General features: G+C 44.4%; 1 protein-coding gene across 4 annotated transcripts in view; it reads left to right on the forward strand.

Annotated features, from left to right (window-relative positions):
• The window catches only part of LOC134577141 (CMP-N-acetylneuraminate-beta-galactosamide-alpha-2,3-sialyltransferase 4-like), a 147,582-nt gene that overhangs the window by 52,267 nt on the left and 71,399 nt on the right, over positions 1-23,916 (forward strand). For 2 of the 4 annotated variants that reach the window (XM_063435805.1, XM_063435803.1), the window contains exon 2: positions 16,258-16,319. The exons of the other annotated variants lie outside the window; for them this stretch is intronic. The gene's annotated coding sequence lies outside the window, so the exon portion shown is untranslated. The remainder of the gene's footprint in view (positions 1-16,257; positions 16,320-23,916) is intronic. 4 annotated transcript variants of the gene reach the window in all.

The raw sequence follows: 23,916 nt of genomic DNA on the forward strand, positions 1-23,916 counted from the left end.
GCAGGAGCGCCGTTCCCATGCGTTCCTGCAGGACTCGAGCCCTGGATACAGGAATGCTAGGGTATTTGATTGCATATGTTCAAACCCTGTTCTCTGGAGGAGTTTAAGATGCTCCTCATGATTAGATTTTGGAATTGAAAAGATTCTCACTGGGTGTCAATTACAAAAACTAAATTTGTATTGGGAAAATCACTCCTCTGTAATTGTCCAAAATCATATTCCAAAAATCTATACACAGATTACACGAGAAATACATAATCAAGACATTTCCACGTTTACAGTTTTTCCTTTCTGAGAAAACAAATAAATGACCTCACCCGAGATATATTTTTTAATTATTACATAAAATCTTGACATGTTTATTCATTGCAGAAGTGAAGTTGAACAGTTTTGTAACTGCTATGTGATTATGCTTATCTGTTTAATGTGTGGCTTTGGACACAATTCAGGTTTCTAGGCAAAGCTTGTGGAGACACAAAAACCATCCCCCGTTTTTTAATCAGTAAATTGTTGTGATACATTAACACTTCTTTATGAAATCAGCGCAGCGGCAACTTTCTGTCAATTTTTAAAAACTATTTTAGTGGCTCTTTCTCTGCCAGACGTGTGTGTGTGGAATCAGGGCCGGCCTTAGGCCTTTAGGCGCCCTGTGCGAAAAATCTTCACAGCGCCCCCCCTTCCCGTTCCCCCCGCCCCCACTACTTCCCCCTTCCCACACACCCTGACACACGCGCACACACAAACACATGCAGGCAGTCACACACAGACAGCCACACACAAACACACAGACATAGAATGTGACGGCAGATAAGAACCATTCGGCCCATCTAGTCTGCCCAGTCAGTAGCATACACAGGCAGACAGCCACACACACCCACACACAGACAAACCGCCACACACACACACACACACACACAGGTAGGCAGCCACACACACACACACACATGCAGACATCCAAACACACTGTGGCAGACAGCCACGCACACACATCTGGTTATCTGGAGTGCTGTTAAAGGCATCCATCATAGTGACTTGACAGTTTTGTATTTCCTCACTCTACACATTTGTACGGCAATCAATATATTAATTAGAGCTCACAATTTGGCAATGGAGCAGTATTCTTTTGTTTTTTAAAAACTTTTTTAGGCTATGGGTCACAGGAATTTGTAGTGTTTACACCTGCTTAAGTAATTAAAAACAACTCAGCTACATGAAAAACGGAACTCTGAATGTTTGGTGTTAATCTAGACAAGAACCATTACAGTTTTGCTCTAATAGATCTCTTTCACCATTCACTGGGATTTATATTATACTCTGTGTTCTTACCTTCTCACTTTCATTGTCCAATGCAGAAGTGGCTTCATCTAGAAGTAGAACTTTGGGTGAACGAATAAGTGCTCTGGCTATTGCTATCACACACACACACACAGAGAGACACACAGACAGACACACACACACACACACACACACACACACACACACACACACACACACACACACACACACACACACACACACACACACACACACACAAACACAAACACAAACACACAGACACACAAGCAGACAATCACATAGTTACCTCTGTTCCTTCTGGAGGCAGACAGGCAGTGCAGCTCCTGGATTCTGGTTGTGGGGGGAAGCAGGGACTCCTTCCTGCTTCCCCTGCAGCAATAAGACGGCATTTTAGCTCCGCCCCCGCCGCACGCTAAGCCCCGCCCCCGCCGCACGCTAAGCTCCGCCCCCTCCGCAAATTTTTTTTTTTTTTTTTTGTTCTGCCATGTGTGAGCTGTGCGGCCACAGGGCGCCCCCTGCTCCATGGCGCCCTGTGCGGCCGCACAGCTCGCACACCCCTAAGGCCGGCCCTGTGTGGAATACTAGAATACACCTACCTTTCCTTATCATTCCATGCTGGCCCAAGCTGAGCAGTTATTATGAGCTCTATCCAGTCCCTCTTTCTTTATTACCCATTACCCATTTCACACTCTACCGGACTTTACATAACTCAATGTTTGCTGTACAGATGAAAAGCAAGGCTTATGAGCCTCTGTAGAATATTGCATATTTTATGTTTCTATTGATTATCTATGGATGTCTGGATTGACATAAGTAACAGATGGTATCAATAAGTCAGAAGGTTTTCTTGTATCAGATCTCTGGAATGTGGATTGGGGAGTTATACTCTGACGTCAGCATGGGCACATCTATATAGTAACTGAACAAAGGGACACGAGGTATCTCTCTCTCCCTCGGCTCTTGTACAGCTATGTAACGATGTAACTCCCCCTTCAGGAGTCCAGCAATTACCATCTGCTGTTGAACATCCATGATCATGTAACATCCTTTGTTGTTTTATTATGTATCAGTAAGTAAGAATAAACCTGAAGAAACCGTAAGTCAGATTGCGTATTAGTACTTTTCATTTATATAGATGTATATTAATGTGTCAAGCCTTTGACCCAAGACTATATATACAAAAGACGTATATATCAATCAACTAGAAAAAGACAGAAGAAGAAAAGAAGAAAATACAAAATTATTACAGCACATATTATGGTCTGTACTAGAAGATGCCTGGATGTAGCATGGCAACTGCAGTTACCGTTTGCAATATTACATTCACTTCCAGTTATAATGTTCACAGTCTTCTAACATTTTGGGAATCTGCATTCCCCGAAATACTGCTCATTGCATACACTCGTAATAAATGAACAGTATTAGTCATATTTTTGTCATATGTACTAATTGGTTACAACAAATATATATTTGTCATTCTGTGTTAATTTTCTAGTAACTTAGACAAGGATTTTAAAGCCAGAGATATAGAATTTCTTACATGTTATGCACCTACAAAAGATGAACAAAGAAAATGGAAATGAACCCAATACATTTTTTTCCTTGGTACAGAAATCTATGCCCAAAATGACCGTTTTATCCTAGCGTATTTTATAATAACTGCTAAATAAGTCCCTTGGGAAAGAGTGAACTGCATACACATGTAAGACCAACAAAAATCACATACACGTTAAAACTCCCTGTCCCCCATTAATACACCAAAAATCAGGGTACCAATTTGGGGACTTTATTTTTTCAAAGAAGACGCTGTGGCATTTGATCACATTAGCATCGCAATTCCATAAAGAAAATATCAGACATCTGTAGCATTCTTTCTCCTGGTTAAATGCCTTCTAATAGTCCGATTAGTCAGACACCCGCTCATCTGCCGAGTTTGGATGCAGAGAATTACAGGTGTGGCTGCAAGATGTTTCAGGATGGACCTATTGACCGTTGCATTTTATTTTGCTTTACATCAGGGCTGTCCAACATGCGGCCCCCCAGATGTTGCTGAACTACAACTCCCATGATTCTTTCAATAAAACAGATAGCCAGGGAATCATGGGAGTTGTAGTTCAGCAACATCTGGGGGGCCGCAGGTTGGACAGCCCTGCTTTACATCATGCCATGTATTGAACCATTTAATGAACGTGGCACTGAATCCGCCATCCCCACACCAGGTGGGAGGATTCATGGAATTTTTCCAAATCAGCTATTTATACCTATATTTTGCCATTTGGATTTAATTCAGAGAGTTGTCCTGGAGCAGATTTTGCTTAGATGCACAATGGCCTCTATCATGCTAAAAGAGAGTTGGGGCATGGACTCTTCTTCCAGTGAAGGTAGACATGTTTAATGCGGTAAGGAATCTAAACGTACATGTGTACTTTACTGAAAGGGTGGTGAATACATGGAATCGCCTTCCAACAGAAGTGGCATATTTCCACATACACATCTCTAATCTGATATTTGAGGTTTAGAATAGGTTTGAATAAGTTCCAAATGGTTCCAGTTTAGCACAGCAGCCATCATGGTAACCACTGGCTGAGTGCAGTGTGATTTGCAGTGATTACCTAGCAATCGCTGTCACTGATGGAGAATTGATGCGGTTTAATTAACCTTATATAACAGCAGCAAGGCTGAGTGACTTGGCTGGTGACATAGTACACATCTGGAGGACACGACACAGGGTGGAACAGGAACATCTGCTGCCAAATCTGATCTGTTTCTGCTTATTTTTCTTTACACTGAGATGAACTGCACCATTAAACTAAAGCAAAACAAGCGTGCTTAAAGGAGCTGAGATTGTGACATGGGGGCCCTCAGGGGCCACCCGATGATTCCTCCGGCCATGTCAAATGGGAGACAGGACTTAGAGACGTTTGTTTGAGAAAACAGTGCAAACCATTAAACTGCTGGTAAATAGTAGAGTTTTATAGAGTTAATAATTAATCACTTTCTTGGTTTTATGGCGGAGACACTGCATAGCTACAGACTGACTCACAGTTTCTTTTAATTGTATTAATCTTGTTGGGTTACATTTTCTCAGGGGAAGGACTGAGGATTAGAATTTGAATCTCAAAATATAAAAAGGTTTGTAATTAAACAAACATTCTATAGGGGGGGATGGGGTGGAGATGAACAATTTGGCAGATATACCCCCAATGAAAACATGCCTGCATTCTATTCTGCGTTGTAATATTTCTATATCTAATAACAGTTTGCACTGATTGACAGCCAGGGGGGGTGTGACGGGGTTTTCCCATGATGCTCTATTCTCTACTTATGTAGAGTAACCCTTTAAAGGGACACTGTAGGCACTTCAGCTCATTGAAGTGGTCTGGATGCAATATCTCATGTCCCTTAACCCTGCAATAGTAATTATTGCAGTTATTGAGAAACTGCAATAATTACTAACCGAGGTTAATTCTACCTCTAGTGGCTGTCTACCAGACAGCCACTAGAGGGCTTCCTGGATTGAAACGAACCTTTGGTCCGGTATCTGACGCTGGAAGTCCTAACGCTCTGCATTCCCTTTAATCGTGCTGTATGTAAAATGTAAAAAATAAAACACTTCACAATAAAGCATTTCAGTAAGATAAGCTGATTTAGAGGTCCTTTAACCCCTTCATGACCGCGGATGTACCTGGTACGTTATTTAGTGAATCGCCACTTACCTGATCGCTGGCTCAGGCAGACCCCTACTGCCCGATCCGCCCTTCCCGGGTCCCCGCGATCACATGACTGGAATAGCTGGCTTGTGCAGTGTCTGCATGGGGCCTGTCTGAGCCCCTAAGTTTATCAAGTACATAAAAAGTACTTAAATCATATATATATGTATATATATGATCTAATACTTTTACATGCACATAAACACACGTACACCATTATTAAACGTGTATTTTTTTTTTTTTTTTTTTTAAATTCTTTATTTGTGATGTGCAGAGAGTAAACAGATACATAGAGGTGGCCACGATAGCCGAGATAAAAATCTTGCAAGTGTACATATACAACAATACAACAATGTCGTGGCACATACATTAATAGCTGCACAGTTTTCATTTGTAGGAAACATTTGAAACTAGTCAGTGGTCAGTTATAACATAAGGGTATTCAGTTTAAACTTAGTAGACGAGTCAGTGGTTATTTATGATATATTAAGGGTTAAAAGTTTCACGTGCTGCATAGATTCCCAGGCGAGTGGGGGGATATGGCCTACGCTAGTGTGTAGTGTGTGTCGCACCCTGCCCTGTTGTAATTAAGCTGACGTATGTCTATATACATGAGACTTGTTCCATATTATCTGATTTTGCCTTCCTGGGGGGAGGCACTGGAGGTGGACCTAGTCTCTGCTGTAGCTTGGGTGAGCAAGTGAGATGTCTATAAGTGTTCTATACGGGTACACCCCTTAATGCTGCCGACATATATTAGGTTCAGCTGCCCTATGCCCGGGAACGTAATAACATACTAATTTACATGCTGCATAATAAAGTATCTGAGCAAGTCCAGTGTCTTATCAAGGCTGTCGGGGAACATACAAAACCTGGGTCAATTTGCTTAGAGGCGTCTAAAGTATATGCTCTCTAGGGCATATCTACATTATCTAATAGTTAAAGCCCTGGCAACGGGTATCCGCTACGTATTTTGTCACCCAGCCTACATTCTCGGTGTAAACAGGTTAGATAAACATATTCCATACATTCAATAGCAATTGGCAAGACAGAGGCATTCAAACTTTAGAGTTAGATCGCTCACTAATTGCCTACATACGCAGGTTGGCTAGGAGATACAGTCTACATACATTGATTTCTTATCATGCCCTGTAGTACATACGGACTGCCAAGGGGACACTGGTTGCTGAAAAAGCTGAGAACTAAAAAATTGAAAAACTAAAAAACAGAAAAAACTGAAAATCAGGGGTAGTCAAACACTGTGGGCAAGACCCGACTTAGTGGATTTAGGTCTAAAGTACTCGTGTTTCGGAGCCGCTGCTGTCTCAGGTTCCTGCTGGGCCTGGAGTACTGGAGGTGCTTGTAGTACGCGTAGCTGTGGTCCCCATGCGACGGTGAGTGTGCAGGCTGTTATCTTTGCCCCTTTCAAGTCCGTGAGGGGTTCTGTGGGTGTTGTGTTCACGAGCTCGCACTGTCCCTGTGCCACTGTCACTGTCCCTGGTATCTCGTGTGTCTTCCACGGGTTTCTGTCGTTGTAGCTGTAGGGCTCGAAGGAATTCCGCTGGGTCTTCGTCCGCCGACAATGTCAAGATTGAGTCTTTTTGTGGGACGACCAGGGTACCCGCCACTCCCCATCGGTACCTGATGCCCCTGTCTCTCAGTTGTCTTGTAATCGGTAAGAATTTCCTCCTTTCCACTAGAGTTAGGAACGGGAGGTCAGCAAAGACTTGCACCTGGTGGTTGTCCTTTTTGATGGAGGGAGTCTTCCTGGAATAGGCCATTAGTGCAGCCTTAACCGCAGTGTCCCGGGTAACAGCTATTATGTCCCTTGATGCGTCTGCTGGAGCGGTTGGGGCTTTGCGGATCCTGAATGCTGCCTTTATCGGCCAGGCGTCGCCGTCCTTGTTCGCCCCCATTAGCTCGGCCAGGTTGTTGACATAAGACAGCAGGGCCTCTGTGCCTACGTCTTCTGGGGCTCCGCGGATGCGGATATTCCGCTTGCGGTGGCGAGTTTCCAGTGCTGTGACGGAGTGGGTAAGTCTGTGGATTTGAAGTGTTAGCATGTCAATTTGTGCTTTGGCTTCAGCTAGCCGAGTGTCCCTTTCACTCCCTTGCGTTTCAACCTTGTCCAACCGCTCTTTGATGCCCGTTACCTCAGTTTGGACCCCCGTGAGATCCGCCTTCCACAGTGCCCTTAGGTCCAGGAGAAGTCTTTTAATGTCTCCCTTTGTAGAAGGCGAGTCGTCAGGGTCGGATATTTCCGATTCAGACGGTTCTGCGTCCGGGTTTGCAGCTTGAGGGTTCTCCCCTTCTGCGGATGAGTCTGAGTCGCTGGAACTCCGAGGCCTGTCCGGCGCCATTTTAGGCTGTGGATGCGGTTGCGGCCTTTCGAACGATCGTCTGATATCAGGCTGATAGGGGCTCTCCCGGCAGGCGATTTTTTTATTCTTTCTACCCATTCTAATGTTGAGGGGTTCACCTCTTGATGTGGCGTGGTTTTCAGGTGATTGTTCTTCTTTTTGCGGCAGTTATAGACTTTATTCAGGCGGTGAAGCAGGAGCTCCCTGAAAGCACGTCTGCCATGCAGCTCGGCTAGCCACGCCCCTAAACGTGTATTTTTTATATTAAATATATATATATAATAAAAATAATAAGTAAATAAAATGAAAAAAAATAATTAAAAAAATTATAAATCTATTTAAATTTGTTCTAACTGTATTTTGATATTAATATACATATATATTTAAATCAAAACACACTTAGAATGACGTTTTAAATACATATATCCCCTTAACGACCATGGACCCCCTGCAGCAGCTCCGGCCACCCCAGCCCTCCAGGGCCATGTGATCACCATGATCACATGGCCGCAGTAGGAGTCTATGGAGCTGCCAGCAAGGGGACAGTCTGAGCTGTCAGTCAGTCCCCCAGGATGCTAAAAAGTAAAAATAATAGTAATAAAATAAATATATTATACAGATATATATGTATAACATATTATAAAATAATTAAAGCATTTTATAATATATTATACATATATAATGCATATATATGATTTCATTATAAGTGTACTTTGATATATATACACATATATCCTATAATACACCCATAATGAAATCATATATATGCATTAGCCAGGGGAGGTGTGACTAAAGTGATTTAACTCCTAAAATGACAGAATAGAGTCATGGTTTTTACACAAACACTGTTTAAAATGTTATTAAAGGGACACTATAGTCACCTGAACAACTTTAGCTTAATGAAGCAGTTTTAGTGTATAGAACATGCCCCTGCAGCCTCACTGCTCAATCCTCTGCCATTTAGGAGTTAAATCCCTTTGTTTATGAACCCTAGTCACACCTCCCTGCATGTGACTTGCACAGCCTTCCATAAACACTTCCTGTAAAGAGAGAGCCCTATTTAGGCTTTCTTTATTGCAAGTTCTGTTTCCTGGCTAATCATGGCAGCATTTAACATATGGGTTTAGCTCCTCCCTCTAACCCTCAGGACAGGAAACACAATCAATCAAACAATTAAGCCTACCTTCCCCTACTATATTAGGTACCCCAGTATCCTCCACACCTCAGTCTTTTCCTGTCCTCCTAGCCCTAGGACAGTTTATATATTTTTTTTTTTCTTTTTCTCTCAGTTTATCTGAAATATTTTTTTTTTTTGCTCACCTGACCATGTTTGATATGGTCTTGTCCCTGTGGAGGTCAGCCTCCCTCCTCAGGAAGCCCAGGCACATGTAGCCCAATCTCCATGGAGTTGGGAACCCCTGGGAGCCTGGGTGGTTAGTTCCACAGGCTGTGGGAATCCTCTGGCGTCCTGTGTGTGCTTCAGACCTCGATCAGACGATCAGCATAACGGTAAGACGCTCGCGCATGCGCAATGCGTCCGACCGGACTCAGAGTAAAATTTGCCCATGTCCAAAATGGCGGTTTCGCGATCTCGCGACCAAGTGCGCATGTGCGATCCTTTAAAGGTGCAGAGCGGGAAATTTGAAATGGCGGTTTTCAGACTTAAAAACGCTTGTTTTCAGTTCCCTTTACAGATACAGTGCTCTAGTAGACTGTTCTTAAATCTCTGCAGGTAAGTGAATTACTTTTCTTTTAAAATCTTCATAATATTGGGCTGGGAATACATTACCTTTTTTTTTTAATGTTCTTAGCCCTACAGTCAGTATGGATCCATCATCCCCTTCTGCAAAATCAACAAGATCTGCTATAGGTCATAGGTGAGCAATGTTTTTTATGTTTTCTTCACGTTACAAAAAGAGTGCACAGAGGGTACAGTCTTATGACTTCTGTTTCTTACAGCCCTCGTGACCGGTCCTGTCCCAGATCCCCATCGAGGAGAAGGGAAAAACCGGCAGCCTGCCCGGGATGTGGAGCAAGGCCTATGGATAACTGCAGGCTCTGCAGAAGATGCTTAGCCATGGTCGCAGGTGAATCTGATCGCCAGAAGTCACCGCAAGCCTCTACCTCCTCAGCAAAGGATATTGCGTATTGGATTAAGCAAGCAGTGGTAGAGGGAATTGCTGAATCTCACAAGAATAAGAGATCAAGAGGTGAGACCTTCGGCATGGATTCAGATCAGTCTGAAGACGAATACAGACAACCTTCAGCGTACCAGGATTTAGAGCCAATCTCTTCCAGCGAAGAGGAGTATATGGAACAACCTTGCTCCTTGGACTCCAAAGCTATGGAGCATTTGATTATGGCTGTTAGACGTACATTAGATTTGCCGGAAGAGGCCAAAGAATGTTCGGCTTCTGACAGACATTTTGGAGATTTGCATAAGAAAAGACCTTCCTTCCCAGTTCACAGCTCGATTAAAGACCTGATGAGGAACGAGTGGCAAATTCCTAGTAAAAGGATTACTAGTCAGGGAAGGCTTTCAAAGTTATACCCGATCAAAGAGGAGGATTCCAGATTGTGGACTACGGTCCCTAAAGTGGATGCTCCTATCATTAAGGTTGCTAAAAGATCTACGCTTCCGATTGATAGCAATGCTTCCCTTAAGGAGCCCATGGATAAAAGGATAGATGCTGATTTATCTAAAGCCTTCATGACAGCGGGTTTAGGTTGCCACCCGGCCGTATCCATCTCTGCTTTGTCTAGAGCCATGCGTTCCTGGTTGCTTGACTTGGAGGATGACATCGATAAAGGTGTTAGTAGACGTCAGATGGCAGAATCCTTAAGGGATATCAAACTCGCCAGTGACTGGCTTTTGGAATCCTCCACTGACCTTATTAGAATTCTTTCGAAGGTTATGGCCCATTCAGTCACCGCTAGACGGGCGCTTTGGCTAAGGTCCTGGGGGGCAGACCTTTCCTCGAAGAATAATTTATGCTCACTTCCCTTTATGGGAGAAGTGCTTTTTGGGAAACCGCTGGATGAAGCTATTAAGAAAGCAGCGGAGGTTAAACAGGTCATGCTGCCTCAAGATAGACGTCCTAAGAGACCTCATTTGGACCGCAGACCTTTTAGGGATCAAGGCTACTTTAGAGAAAGTAAGACCTACAGACCAGGCAGAGAATTCTCTAGGCATTCCAATTGGAAGAGCGGCCAGAATGTAAAATCCTCTAGGGGCAAGACGCAGACTTCTTCCTTTCGCCCCAACAAGCAGTTCTGAAGGTGGCTTACTCCAGGTTCCTCGAGTGGGAGCACGTCTTTCATTCTTTCAGAGGGCCTGGGAAATCATTCCAGATGCTTGGGTCAGATCCATTATCAGCGGAGGTTATCATCTGGAATTCGAAGAATATCCGCCTCCACCAAGGTTTGTTCGCACAAGGCTTCCTGCCAACATCCAAAAAAGAGAGATTCTGAGTCTCTATGTCTACAATCTTCTTATGGAAAAGGCCATCGTACCTGTACCCATAAGAGAAAGATTCCAGGGTTATTATTCTCCCCTGTTTTTGGTCAAGAAACCAGAAGGAAAATGGAGACCTATTCTAGACCTCCACCAGCTCAACCTTTACCTCAGAGTCAGAAGATTTCGCATGGAATCCATTCGCTCCATCATCCCTGTTGTTCATCACCAAGATTGGATGATATCAGTAGATCTCAGGGATGCCTATTTTCATGTCCCTATCACGATCGCCCATCAAAAGTTTCTCAGGTTTTGTGTCCGGAAAGAACACTTTCATTTTCAGTCCCTTCCTTTTGGTATAAGCACGGCCCCAAGGACCTTCTCGAAGGTTCTGGTCACCATCATTGCCTTGCTCAGAAAAGAAGGTGTAGCGGTGTTTCACTACCTGGACGACATCCTGGTAGTGGCCCCGGACCTAGGAATAATATTTCAACACAGACAACTAGTCCTCGACACTCTCTCTCATTTCGGTTGGCTCATCAACTACGAGAAGAGTCACTTGCATCCTTCAAGAGAACTAATATTCCTGGGAGCGAATTTCAATACAGACACGGCGATCGTATCTCTCGCACACGACAGAAAGATCGTACTTCAAGATCGGATAAGAGACTTCAGACTGAAGACTTCGGCCTCGGCAAGAGAGTTTATGAGGCTCCTGGGGACTCTCTCCTCCACGATAGAGCTTGTCAGGTGGGCGCAGTGGAACCTTCGCCCTCTTCAACAATTTTTTCTGAAAAATTTCAGGACCAGCTCGAGGGATTGGGAGTCACTGATTCACATTCCTTCGGCTCTGAAACAGAAGCTCCTTTGGTGGATGTCGTGGGGACATATCTCCCGAGGATTCCCCTTACGAGAAATAGACTGGGTGGTCATTACGACGGATGCCAGTCTGACAGGTTGGGGGGCACATTTAGGCAATCGATTTTTTCAAGAAAAATGGCCACCGAAAACTCAATGCTTGCCTTCCAACATCAGAGAACTAAGAGCTACTTTCCTGGCTCTTCTTCATTTTCAACAGGTCATCAGGCATTGCTGGGTCAAGTTGAGAGTGGACAACAAAGCAGCTGCTGCCTACATAAACCATCAAGGCGGAACAAGGAGTGTAGCCCTGATGAGAGAGATCGTTCCCATTATGACCTGGGCTCAGAATCATGTGGAAGGCCTGTGTGCCACCTATCTTCCAGGGAAGGAGAATGTATTAGCGGATTTCCTCAGCAGACACCTAATAGAAGCTTCAGAATGGCAACTTTCCAAGAGGATCTTCGCCCAGTTGGTCCAGAAGTGGGGTCTTCCCCAAGTAGACCTCATGGCAACCTATCGGAATGCGCAGGTTCCATGCTTTGTGTCAAGGAGATACCATCCAATGGCGGTTGCTCAGGATGCTCTATCCATCAGTTGGGTGTTCAATCTGGCTTATGTCTTCCCTCCGATTCCGCTCATACACGCTGTTCTGAGAAAAATCTCCAAAGAACATTGCAAGGTGATAGCTGTTCTTCCCTTCTGGCCTCGTCGTCCTTGGTTTCCCCTGTTGCAGAGACTATCGATGGACCTGCCTTGGGAACTTCCAATATCAGAAGACCTGCTGATTCAGGGTCCAGTGTTTCATCCGGAGCCTCACAAATTCAGGCTCCATGCATGGCTATTGAGAGGAAGTCTCTAGTTGAACATGGCCTTTCGGACCAGGTGATCTCAACCCTGTTACGTTCCAGGAATCCTTCTACTTCTTCTACTTACCATAAGGTATGGGAAGCCTTTGCACGATGGTGTAATTCCACGGTTCAAGATTTAAGTTCCCCTTCCGTGTCTCAGGTTCTGGGTTTCCTTCAAGCAGGCCTGGAGAGAGGCCTTCAACTTAACACGCTTAAAGTGCACTGCTTGGCTCTTTCAGCTCTTTCTGGTGTTCGTTGGGCATTAAATCCTATTGTGATTCGTTTCTTCAAAGCTGTCATTAGGATTAGACCTCCTATCAAGGGATTCTCGGCTCCTTGGAATCTGCCTCTGGTTCTGCAGGCCTTGACGGAACATCCCTTCGAACCTATCGATGAGGTCCCTATGCAGGTTCTTTCTCTAAAGACCCTGTTGTTACTGGCCTTGGTATCTGCTAGGAGAATGCCAGATATCAGAGCACTGTCTTCTGAGCAACCGTTCACTACCTTCTTCGATGATAGAGTTGTGCTACGCCCTAGACCTGAGTTCCTTCCTAAGGTTGTTACTTCCTTCCACCTGAATCAAGAGATTGTCCTGCCGGGGTATTTTCAGGATCCATCTTCTCCTGAAGAAGTAAGATGCCATACACTAGACCTGAGGAGGTGTCTTTCCACATATATTGGACGTTCAGCTAATTGGAGAAAGTCTCCCCAATTGTTTGTGATTCCTTGGGGTTCTCGTAAAGGTGAAGCAGCCTCTGTCGCTACCCTTCGTTCCTGGACCGTTCAGGCTATTTCTAGAGCTTACAGGTCGAAACAGGTTCCGGTTCCCAAGGACATCAAAGCTCATTCCACAAGGTCCATTGCTACTTCATGGGCTGCAGAGTCAGGGGTTTCTGCAGAGAGCATTTGTAAAGCTGCCAATTGGTCGTCTTTGAAGACCTTTGTACGTCACTACAGAGTGGATGTCTCTTCTCATTCTGATTCAGAGTTTGGCCTTTCGGTCTTGAACTCTTATAAGCCTTAAGTGGATATTAAACAATTTTTGTAGCATGACTTACCCTCCCTGAGTGGTTATTGCTTTGGGAATCCCATATGTTAAATGCTGCCATGATTAGCCAGGAATAGAGAAAATTTATTTATACTTACCGTAATTTTCTTTTCCTGGCTATTATTCATGGCAGCATTTGGTCTCCCGCCCTCTCTTGGTTTATTTGTCTTGTTACTGGACTGAGGTGTGGAGGATACTGGGGTACCTAATATAGTAGGGGAAGGTAGGCTTAATTGTTTGATTGATTGTGTTTCCTGTCCTGAGGGTTAGAGGGAGGAGCTAAACCCATATGTTAAATGCTGCCATGAATAATAGCCAGGAAAAGAAAATTACGGTAAGTATAAATAAATTTTCTCTATAAATTATAGCCAGGGGAGGTGTGGCTAGGGCTGCATAAACAGAGACAAAGTGATTTAACTCCTAAATGACAGTGAATTGAGCAGTGAAATTGCAGGGGAGTGATCTATACACTAAAACTGCTTTATTGAGCTAAAGTAATTTAGGTGACTATAGTGTTCCTTTAATTTAAATTGTGCAGTTATTTCAGCATGTGTATCACTTGACACTGACACCTCTTTTCTGTCTCAAGGTGATAGGTTTTATACCTGTTGGTGGTCTTGTCATTGCACTACAAAAAAATGCAGTTACGGCTAATTACGTAAATTGGCAGAATATTCAACCATTCAGCGGTTACAATGTTACTGTATACTGTTACACTGACTAAATACCTGGCACTAAGTGAAGGGGAAACGCAAAGCACCAAAACCACTACATCTTAATGTATTCTGTATATATGCAGCCCCTTTTCTCTGTCAATGTAAAACTGAAACAACATTTTGTCTTCGGTCAGAGAAGCAGCCGCTCCTGTTACGCTGTGTTAGTACTTTGCACTGAGTTGATGGAATTGCCACTGGGTCCATTTTCTCAGAAACCATTCACTTTTCGTAACAGTTTGGGCTGCAGATACACCTTTCGAAGAACACAACAGCAATAAATAGTGGAAAATGAATAAAATGATTCAATTTAATGATAATTCATAAGAGCAGGCAGTGGGTGACAGATTTAGATTTTTGAATGGTGCTGACAGAGAGCGGCTTTAGGATGAGGTAAATAAATACGCAGTATTAGAGCATATTCTTCACATTATTTACTTAATCTCTTTAATCCTAAAATTCTATCGAAATGGATGTATGGTGAAAAATAAATAGTTTAAATCTGGGGACATAGGCTGACGGAGATACATGGCAGGAATGCAGCTCTGTGATGGCACGTGGGAGGGCCAATGGCAGACACAGTTTGGTGTTTTCACTGCGGAAGAATATTTGCTTTAAACAACTGCAATGGTAGCTTGATATATCTGAATACTATGTATACATAGTACATACATACATTGAATCATACTTACATATATGCTGTGAGTTTTATTGTTCAGGAATACTCATACAAACTGCACTGTGAGATATATTGCTGTGGAGCTCTGTGATACACACTGTATATTACTGTGAGTTTCATTGCTGTGGAGCTCTGTGATGCACACTGTATATTACTGTGAGATATATTGCTGTGGAGCTCTGTAATGCACACTGTATATTACTGTGAGCTATATTGCTGGGGAGCTCTGTGATACACACTGTATATTACTGTGAGCTGTATTGCTGGGGAGCTCTGTGATGCACACTGTATATTACTGTGAGTTTCATTGCTGTGGAGCTCTGTGATGCACACTGTATATTACTGTGAGTTTCATTGCTGTGGAGCTCTGTGATACACACTGTATATTACTGTGAGTTTCATTGCTGGGGAGCTCTGTGGTGCACACTGTATATTACTGTGAGATATATTGCTGTGGAGCTCTGTGATGCACACTGTATATTACTGTGAGCTATATTGCTGTGGAGCTCTGTAATGCACACTGTATATTACTGTGAGCTATATTGCTGGGGAGCTCTGTGATACACACTGTATATTACTGTGAGCTATATTGCTGGGGAGCTCTGTGATGCACACTGTATATTACTGTGAGTTTCATTGCTGTGGAGCTCTGTAATGCACACTGTATATTACTGTGAGCTATATTGCTGTGGAGCTCTGTGATGCACACTGTATATTACTGTGAGCTATATTGCTGTAGAGCTCTGTAATGCACACTGTATATTACTGTGAGTTTCATTGCTGTGGAGCTCTGTGATGCACACTGTATATTACTGTGAGCTATATTGCTGTGGAGCTCTGTGATGCACACTGTATATTACTGTGAGCTATATTGCTGTGGAGCTCTGTGATGCACACTGTATATTACTGTGAGCTATATACTTTTTTCATTCCCCTGATACTGCGCTGTGATGGGCTGTACTGAGACCTCACACAGAACATATTACTCTGAATCGGACAGTGTTCTGCTAGTTTTCTTTTATATCTGGATTGATAGAATATCCCTGATCTAGTGGAAAATGAATCTTCATGCAGGCAGTAATATAGGATGTGATATTAGCAAACTCATCGGCCACAGAAACCACACAGAGCTGGGATTTTCATGGGAAAAATGAGTTTATACAGGAGAAATGTGTTTGTCTGGGCAGGAGGTTTGCTTTAATTCAGGTGGGAAGAAGGCCAGAAAGCGCCATTGCTGTACATTAGCCATTATTACTGTGGAATTAATTTCCGATCTGTCTTTTAACAGGTATTTATGATACGTGTGAACCTTGTCGCAGCGCAGTAAGGGAGCTCGACACGCAGCACCAGGTGAGACAATCCCCTATACTGGAGTTAACCCGTTCAGTCCCAGCAGCATGAAGACTAGCAGTGAGAGGGGTTGTTATTTATAAGAGCTGCATCCTGGCACTCTGTGTGGAGTGTGAGTTTTACTCTTAGTGTTGGTTCTGTTTGATGCTTTATGAATTTTGGTGGTACTAATTGCAGTGTGAGTTCTGGATCTGCTAAACGCTGTGAGTGCTGGCTGTGTTGGATGCAGAGTGTGAGTGCTGGCTGAGTTAGATGCAGAGTGTGAGTGCTGGCTGAGTTAGATGCAGAGTGTGAGTGCTGGCTGAGTTAGATGCAGAGTGTGAGTGCTGGCTGAGTTGGATGCAGAGTGAGTGCTGGCTGAGTTGGATGCAGAGTGTGAGTGCTGGCTGCGTTGGATGCAGAGTGTGAGTGCTGGCTGCGTTGGATGCAGAGTGTGAGTGCTGGCTGAGTTGGATGCAGAGTGTGACTGAGGGCTGCGTAGGATGCAGAGTGTGAGTGCTGGCTGCGTTGGATGCAGAGTGTGAGTGCTGGCTGCGTTGGATGCAGAGTCTGAGTGCTGGCTGCGTTGGATGCAGAGTGTGAGTGCTGGCTGTGTTGGATGCAGAGTGGGAGTGCTGGCTGTGTTGGATGCAGAGTGGGAGTGCTGGCTGTGTTGGATGCAGAGTGGGAGTGCTGGCTGTGTTGGATGCAGAGTGTGTGAGTGCTGGCTGAGTTGGATGCAGAGTGTGACTGAGCGCTGCGTTGGATGCAGAGTGTGAGTGCTGGCTGAGTTGGATGCAGAGTGTGAGTGCTGGCTGAGTTGGATGCAGAGTGTGAGTGCTGGCTGCGTATGATGCAGAGTGTGAGTGCTGGCTGCGTTGGATGCAGAGTGTGAGTGCTGGCTGAGTTGGATGCAGAGTGTGAGTGCTGGCTGTGTTGGATGCAGAGTGTGAGTGCTGGCTGTGTTGGATGCAGAGTGTGAGTGCTGGCTGAGTTGGATGCAGAGTGTGACTGAGGGCTGCGTAGGATGCAGAGTGTGAGTGCTGGCTGAGTTGGATGCAGAGTGTGACTGAGGGCTGCGTAGGATGCAGAGTGTGACTGAGGGCTGCGTAGGATGCAGAGTGTGAGTGCTGGCTGTGTTGGATGCAGAGTGTGAGTGCTGGCTGTGTTGGATGCAGAGTGTGAGTGCTGGCTGTGTTGGATGCAGAGTGTGAGTGCTGGCTGTGTTGGATGCAGAGTGTGAGTGCTGGCTGTGTTGGATGCAGAGTGTGAGTGCTGGCTGTGTTGGATGCAGAGTGTGAGTGCTGGCTGAGTTGGATGCAGATACACTGTGTACGTTTATTTAGTTATATATATGTATATCCCCCTTATTTAATGCATGATCGCGTTAATACGTTAAAAAGATACAAACTAAAAAAATACAATAAGGAGCTGGTCCGGACGCTGAATATAGATTTGTGAAAGCAACTGGCAAACTGACCGAAGAAAAAGGCTTTTTAAATCAACATAACTGCTGCTGACATAGGACTTCACTTCTCTTCCAAAGGTGTTTTACGAGGACGACATGGAGCACACTCTGCTCTAAAAAAATATTACGACCTCATCTCACTAATTAATCGAAAATTGAATTCATTGTGTTGCATTACAGTCTGGATACTTTAGGAGAGATTTATCAACGTGTCTCTTTTGAAATCAATGGAATGTGCTGCTAGTCCCTCTGGTTTCCATGGTGATTGCCCCAATCAGACAGGGTTCGGAACACATGAGAAGCCACGTTTACCCAGCTCTGGATAAATTTAGGTGCTTTGTAAAACACAGATCTTGTCCATCCCATCTACTGCCACAAGATTATAAGGCGTCCTTTAACCCCTTAAGGACCAAACTTCTGGAATAAAAGGGAATCATGACATGTCACACATGTCATGTGTCCTTAAGGGGTTAAAACCTCAGGTTTTGAGAAAGGTGAATAATCGTTTATCACCACACATTACTGTCAGGGTTATTCAATAGAATGAGAATTCAAGGTGAATTCAAACTGAATTTCTAATTTAAGGTCAAAGTAGCCAAATTGGGAAATCTCTCAAAATCAGCTATGCTTTAACTTCAGCTACTCTGGCCTTGAATTTCAAATTCACTTTACATTCTCGCTTTACTTAATAACCCTGTATATAACCCTGTATATAGTCAATTATTTACTTGTTGAACTCAGAATGACTGGAATGGAGAAATTCTCCCAGTCGGTTTTGTTTTCTATTCAGACTAAATAGAAAATCAGAGCTTTGTTCACTACATTTTCCTTGTTTAAAAACAAAATGTCTTGTGAAATTTCTTGTGTTATTTTTGTTATCTGCAAACAACGTGTAAAAAAAACAGAAGACGGAAGATCCGGAAGGTGAACAATTAAACTTCCTTCCCCTGTTTGTTCTCGGTCAATAATATTGTGTATTTAACACGGTTATAAATTTCCCACTTCAGTTCTTAAAGTTATTAAAGGAGCACTATAGGATCAGGAACACAAACATGTATTCCTGACCCTATAGTGTTAAAACAACTATCTGGCCCCCTTTGCCTCCCTAAAGATAGTAAAATCTTACTTGTATTCAAGTCTGAAGCTGCTGCCTCTGCCTGTGAACTTCCTCTGACCTCTGACCTCTGACATCATCAGAAGTGGTAGCCTGATACAATCACAATGCTCCCCCATAGGATTGGCTGACCTGACAAGAAGGCAGATCAGGGGCAGAGCCAGCATAATTCAAACACAGCGCTGGCCAATAAGCATCTCCTCATAGAAATGAATTGAATCAATGAATCTCTATGAGGAAAGTCCAGTGTCTGCATGCAGAGGGAGGAGATACTGAATGTTTGGATGCATTTTAGGCAGCCATGACCCAGGAAGGATCTCTAACAGCTATCTGAGGAGTGGCCAGTGAAGTTATCACTAGGCTGTAATATAAACACTGCATTTTCTCTGAAAAGACAGCTTTTACAGCAAAAAGCCTGAAGGTAACGATTCTACTCACCAGATCCCAAAGCTCTAAAATTCTGTGGCCTACTGCTAGTGAAGCGAGACCAGAGACGCAGAGACTTCGACAAAGTTTTAAGACAAAGGGAGTGTGTGTGGATATATAAATTAATAACACTGCATCCACTGGGGTTAAATGAGGGGTTCTCATTTTCCCATTTCATTTAACCATTTCTACCTTTACCTGCTATTCCATGTACCAAGGTTAGATTTATTATAAACACTTTTTGGGAACATTGCCTTACTATTAAATAATTGCAATATTTAACTCCGCATTTGTAGGAGGGTTAAGGAAGACTTTATGTGACTAGGGTCTTTTTTTTTTTTCTGTACAGACCTTCTAACTAATATATTAGGTCTTTTTTTCTAAATACAGATCTCACCATTGGATCCTCTTTATCCAGTGTCCATTATTTTCTGTTGGACATTAATTGTAGTTAACCAAAATTAATAGATACAGTATATATATATATATTTATAGGAATACTCTCATGGGATGATAAAGGGATTATAGATTTTGGGACAGCATCTTTTATATCCACTGTGACATATATAGGAGTGTATCACCATATTGTAGGAACAGCTGAGATCACTGATAACGATCATTCATTAGATAGCTTGTCAAGCGCAACATTAAATCCAGCGGCAGCACTTTTCATGTCTAGCTGCAGATTAGAATTTACTGCCTTCCGCTGATTACGATCACCTATTAGACATTAGCGATGGCTCCCTGTGCTGCAGGTTTACCCAGTTGTTACATTTGAAGTTTAAACCCAGTTGATACAGTTAGAATACGTACTATGTTAATTTATGCCGTGATACACATTGTTTATGTGTTTTCAGATCCGTCCCTAAATAGGAGGGTACTCTAAAGTCTTTAACTATTATGCACACCTAATTCACCCTCCCTTTTGATGACTCAGAACACTCAGCTGTCAGAATTAAAAATGAAGGAGGGTGCTAACCCATGGAGGCGTTCCCCAGACGTCTGAAGTTTCCCATTGGCTAATTTATTCAAGGAGGAGGGCCGAACCCTCCTATATAACAGAATCTAATCCTGGACACATTTGCTCTTGACAAAGGCAGGATTTACTGGCGAAACGTTTGTTGAGCTACTAAGTGTGCCTTTTAGTTCACGTTTCTATTGAGGGGAGAATAGTTTGTCTATCCATTTGTGTTAGCTGCAGCTCTTTATGTTAAACACGCAGGGCAAGCTACATAGAATCCTTTAGCTGCCATGAAGCAGCAGATAGCCTAGGTGATAAGGTTGGATAGCTCTAGCCATTTCTCTGGATAGCCTCCTAGATACGGAAGGTTATTAGCACGGCTGGTTTGGGAGTGGGGTTTGGCTGCCATTGGGTTTACTGTGGGGTTATGCCTCCATTCAACTAGGGGTCTTATTCATAGAACCCCCCTGGCTATTACCTATCTCTGACCATCTTGTCACCTACTGTCCTACACAGGCTACATGTTCTGTATGCTGCCTGCTGTGTAACCTGATATCCTGAGCACCTCGGACGTTTTGCCCTTGTCAGGCTATACTATACATATTGTTTTGTGCATGCAGTACACTTAGGTTTTATATAGGGATTTTCTATACCCTTATAGGGATTTTTCAATACCCTTTATACTTGTTGATTATTACAAGACACTTTCTCCTGCTCTCCTTTTTTCACTTTACGTGGGCGACTGTCCCGGAGACCTGGAATGAGAAAACATCCTGGTTATGTTGCCCGACTGTGCCCCAACATCCCTATCGTCTGCCCGGGGTTGACCATGTATGCTGCCCCCGTGCCTCCCCTCGTCCTGACCCCATTGGCCATACCCACCTGATGGGAGACCTTTACCGTCCCCTTCTTGAGAACTCCCGCTGGAAGAACGAGCTCCCCGGTACCCATTACCGTTCATCCTAACAGGGGAATCTATGTGTTGACCCCGCGTCATGAACACCGGTGATCCCCTATCGTCTCCTTGCCTCACACCCCGCAGAACACTCCTGGAGCGTGTGCGGGAGCCCTTCCTATTGGCATCCCACTGGGACCTGATGTCTGAGCCCTGGTTGCAGTGATGTCCGCCCACCGTCAACCCGTCCAAGTGGTGACCCCCCCAGAGTGCGTCTCCCCCTGTGTGCGTCCCCCATACTGAGAGGTCGCCCTCCCTGCCAGCCTGGGTGGGGACCATGAGGAGCTGTCCCCAGCCCCCCGCCTGCCCGGGGAAACTGACCCTTGCCTAAGGACTTTGTACTGCCCCCCGCTAATGTCATCCCCCTTATAAGCTACCCCCTGCGTGACGAGCCAGTGCAAGTAAGCAGGTGACCCACCGTGTTGGTGGCCGACTCACCTGTAGCTGAAACTGCACCGTCCACCATTGACCCTGTCCTTGTAGCCCTCCCGGTGTTATTCTGGCCAACCGCAAAGTCCACTGCCAAGTAAACCGCCTTCCGACTGGTAACCTTGCCCACCATGGAAACCAGTCACTGCCAGTTTTCCTGGGTTCGCGGCCTGAACGATCTGAAGTGGCCACAGCCCGTTTGGGAGAAATCCAGCTTTCCCGTTCGCGGCCCGAACGTTCAGCAGCTCCCTGTTTGCGGCTCAAACGTTCGTCAGTTTCCACTTGTTAAGCAGTCCCACCGTTTACCTGTTCGCAGCCCGAATGTCCTCACACCATCCCGTTCGTAGGAACACATCCTGGCCATGCGGCCACACTCCGATGCCATCCTCGTGGTGTGGCCGTCGTGGGACTCCGGCCAGCTGCCGCTTCAGCCCTACTAGGCTCCACTGTTGGGTTCCGGCCCCTCCGACCCCTGTTCGCTGGGGCTCAAAATCTGCGGCGGTCTGGTCCTCCTAGGGGGCCGACTTCCCGGGGACGAAGAGAAAAGCCCGGCCAGGCGCAAAGCATCTCCCAGACGACCTTGAAGCCACTCCACTCCCCTCTCCAGCACAGCATTCCGGACTCTAGCCAACAGCTCCTCCATCTTCAAACAGCAAGTTGTAACTGAAAGACAAAAACAGAGACACCTCACCGACCTGCCACAACAACAGGTAAGTGAGGATTAAGTAAGATGGCCCCTAATCTAAAATGGTCCCCTATATATTCTCCCATTACCCAAAACCCCACCATCCACATAGCCAATCCCTACCTACCCTTATTCTATGCCTGTCTCCTAGCAATGTCAAGGCCCATTCCCCTTAACTGCTCTGCTCCATGGGCTACAGAAATCGTCTTGAAGGAATTTTGCAATGGCCCCATTTGCTGCATGCACTCATCACTGGCTGGATAACTGGTGTCTGCCCCACGGTATGTTTGCAAGAAGTCATTTATTTACAGTTTATTTTTGCAGTTCCTGACCTTTCTCTGAAAGCACAGGGAGGCTTATCGTACGCAAATCTACAGCCATAGGTTGCATCTATGTTCATGCAAACAGAAAATCTAAGGACAAGAAGATTACATTTATATCTATGACTTTTTAATGGTTCAGTAAATGCTTAGTGTTAACCCCTTGACTGCTGGCATCAACGTGTTCCCTTCTAAAGTACTAAAAGTGGGGCAATCACCATGGTAACCAACAGCACATTCTATTTGATGCCTCACCTTTACATTGTTGCATCACTTTTTAGAATGCGCTGATATTTCCCATTATGTGTTTTGTTTTGTAGCTTACACATTTAGTACATTTATATTATTATTATCATATTATTTATATAGCGCCAGCAAATTCCGTAGCGCTGTACAATGGATGGACTAACAGACACGTAATTGTAACCAGACAAATGTACGCACAGGAACAGAGGGGCTCAATAAGCTTACATGCTAGAGGGAGTGGGGTATAGTGACACAAAGGGTATAAGTAGGGGTAATGAATTAGGTTGCTAGAAAGGTATTCACTGAGAACTTAGTAGGTTATTTTTGACAGTTGCTGGAGAGGAGTCATGGGGGGAGGAGGGGATGAAAATCCAATAACAGTTTGAATTATATGATTTCCAGAAGAAGTATGTTATCAAAGATTTTTTGATGGAGTGGAGACTGGGTGAAAGTCCAACGGGGAAGGGAAGCGAGTTCCACAGAAAAGGTGCAGCCCTGTAAAAGTTTTGGAGGCGAGCATCAGGTGTGAGAGTACGGACAGAGGATATGACAAGTCAAGATGGGCGGAGAGAGATCAGGAGAGGACAGGTAGATTTGTTTGTCATCTGCATATACATGATAATGGAAGCCAAAGGAGCTGATGAGTTTACCAAGGGAGGCAGTATAGATAGAGGACAGTAGGGGACCAAGGACTGAACCTTGGGGAATGCCAACAGAGAGAGGGATTGGGGAGAAGAGGCAGAACCAGAGAAAGAAACACTGATAGAGCGCTCTGAGAGGTAGGAGCAGCACCAGGAGACAGCAGTATCTTGTAGACCAAGATTACGGAGAATGAGAAGAAGCTGTTTATGATCAACTGTGTCAAAGGCCGCAAGAGTAATGGCCGCAAGATTTAGCAGCAATTAAATCGTTGGATACTTTGGTCACAGCTGTTTCAACAGAGTGACGAGTGCAGAATCAAGACTGAAGCGTGTCAAGCAGGGAGTGGGATTCGAGGAAGTCTGTCAATCTGCT

This window comes from Pelobates fuscus, chromosome 11, assembly GCF_036172605.1.
Source record: "Pelobates fuscus isolate aPelFus1 chromosome 11, aPelFus1.pri, whole genome shotgun sequence".
In the NCBI taxonomy this organism is placed as follows: Eukaryota; Metazoa; Chordata; class Amphibia; order Anura; family Pelobatidae; genus Pelobates; species Pelobates fuscus.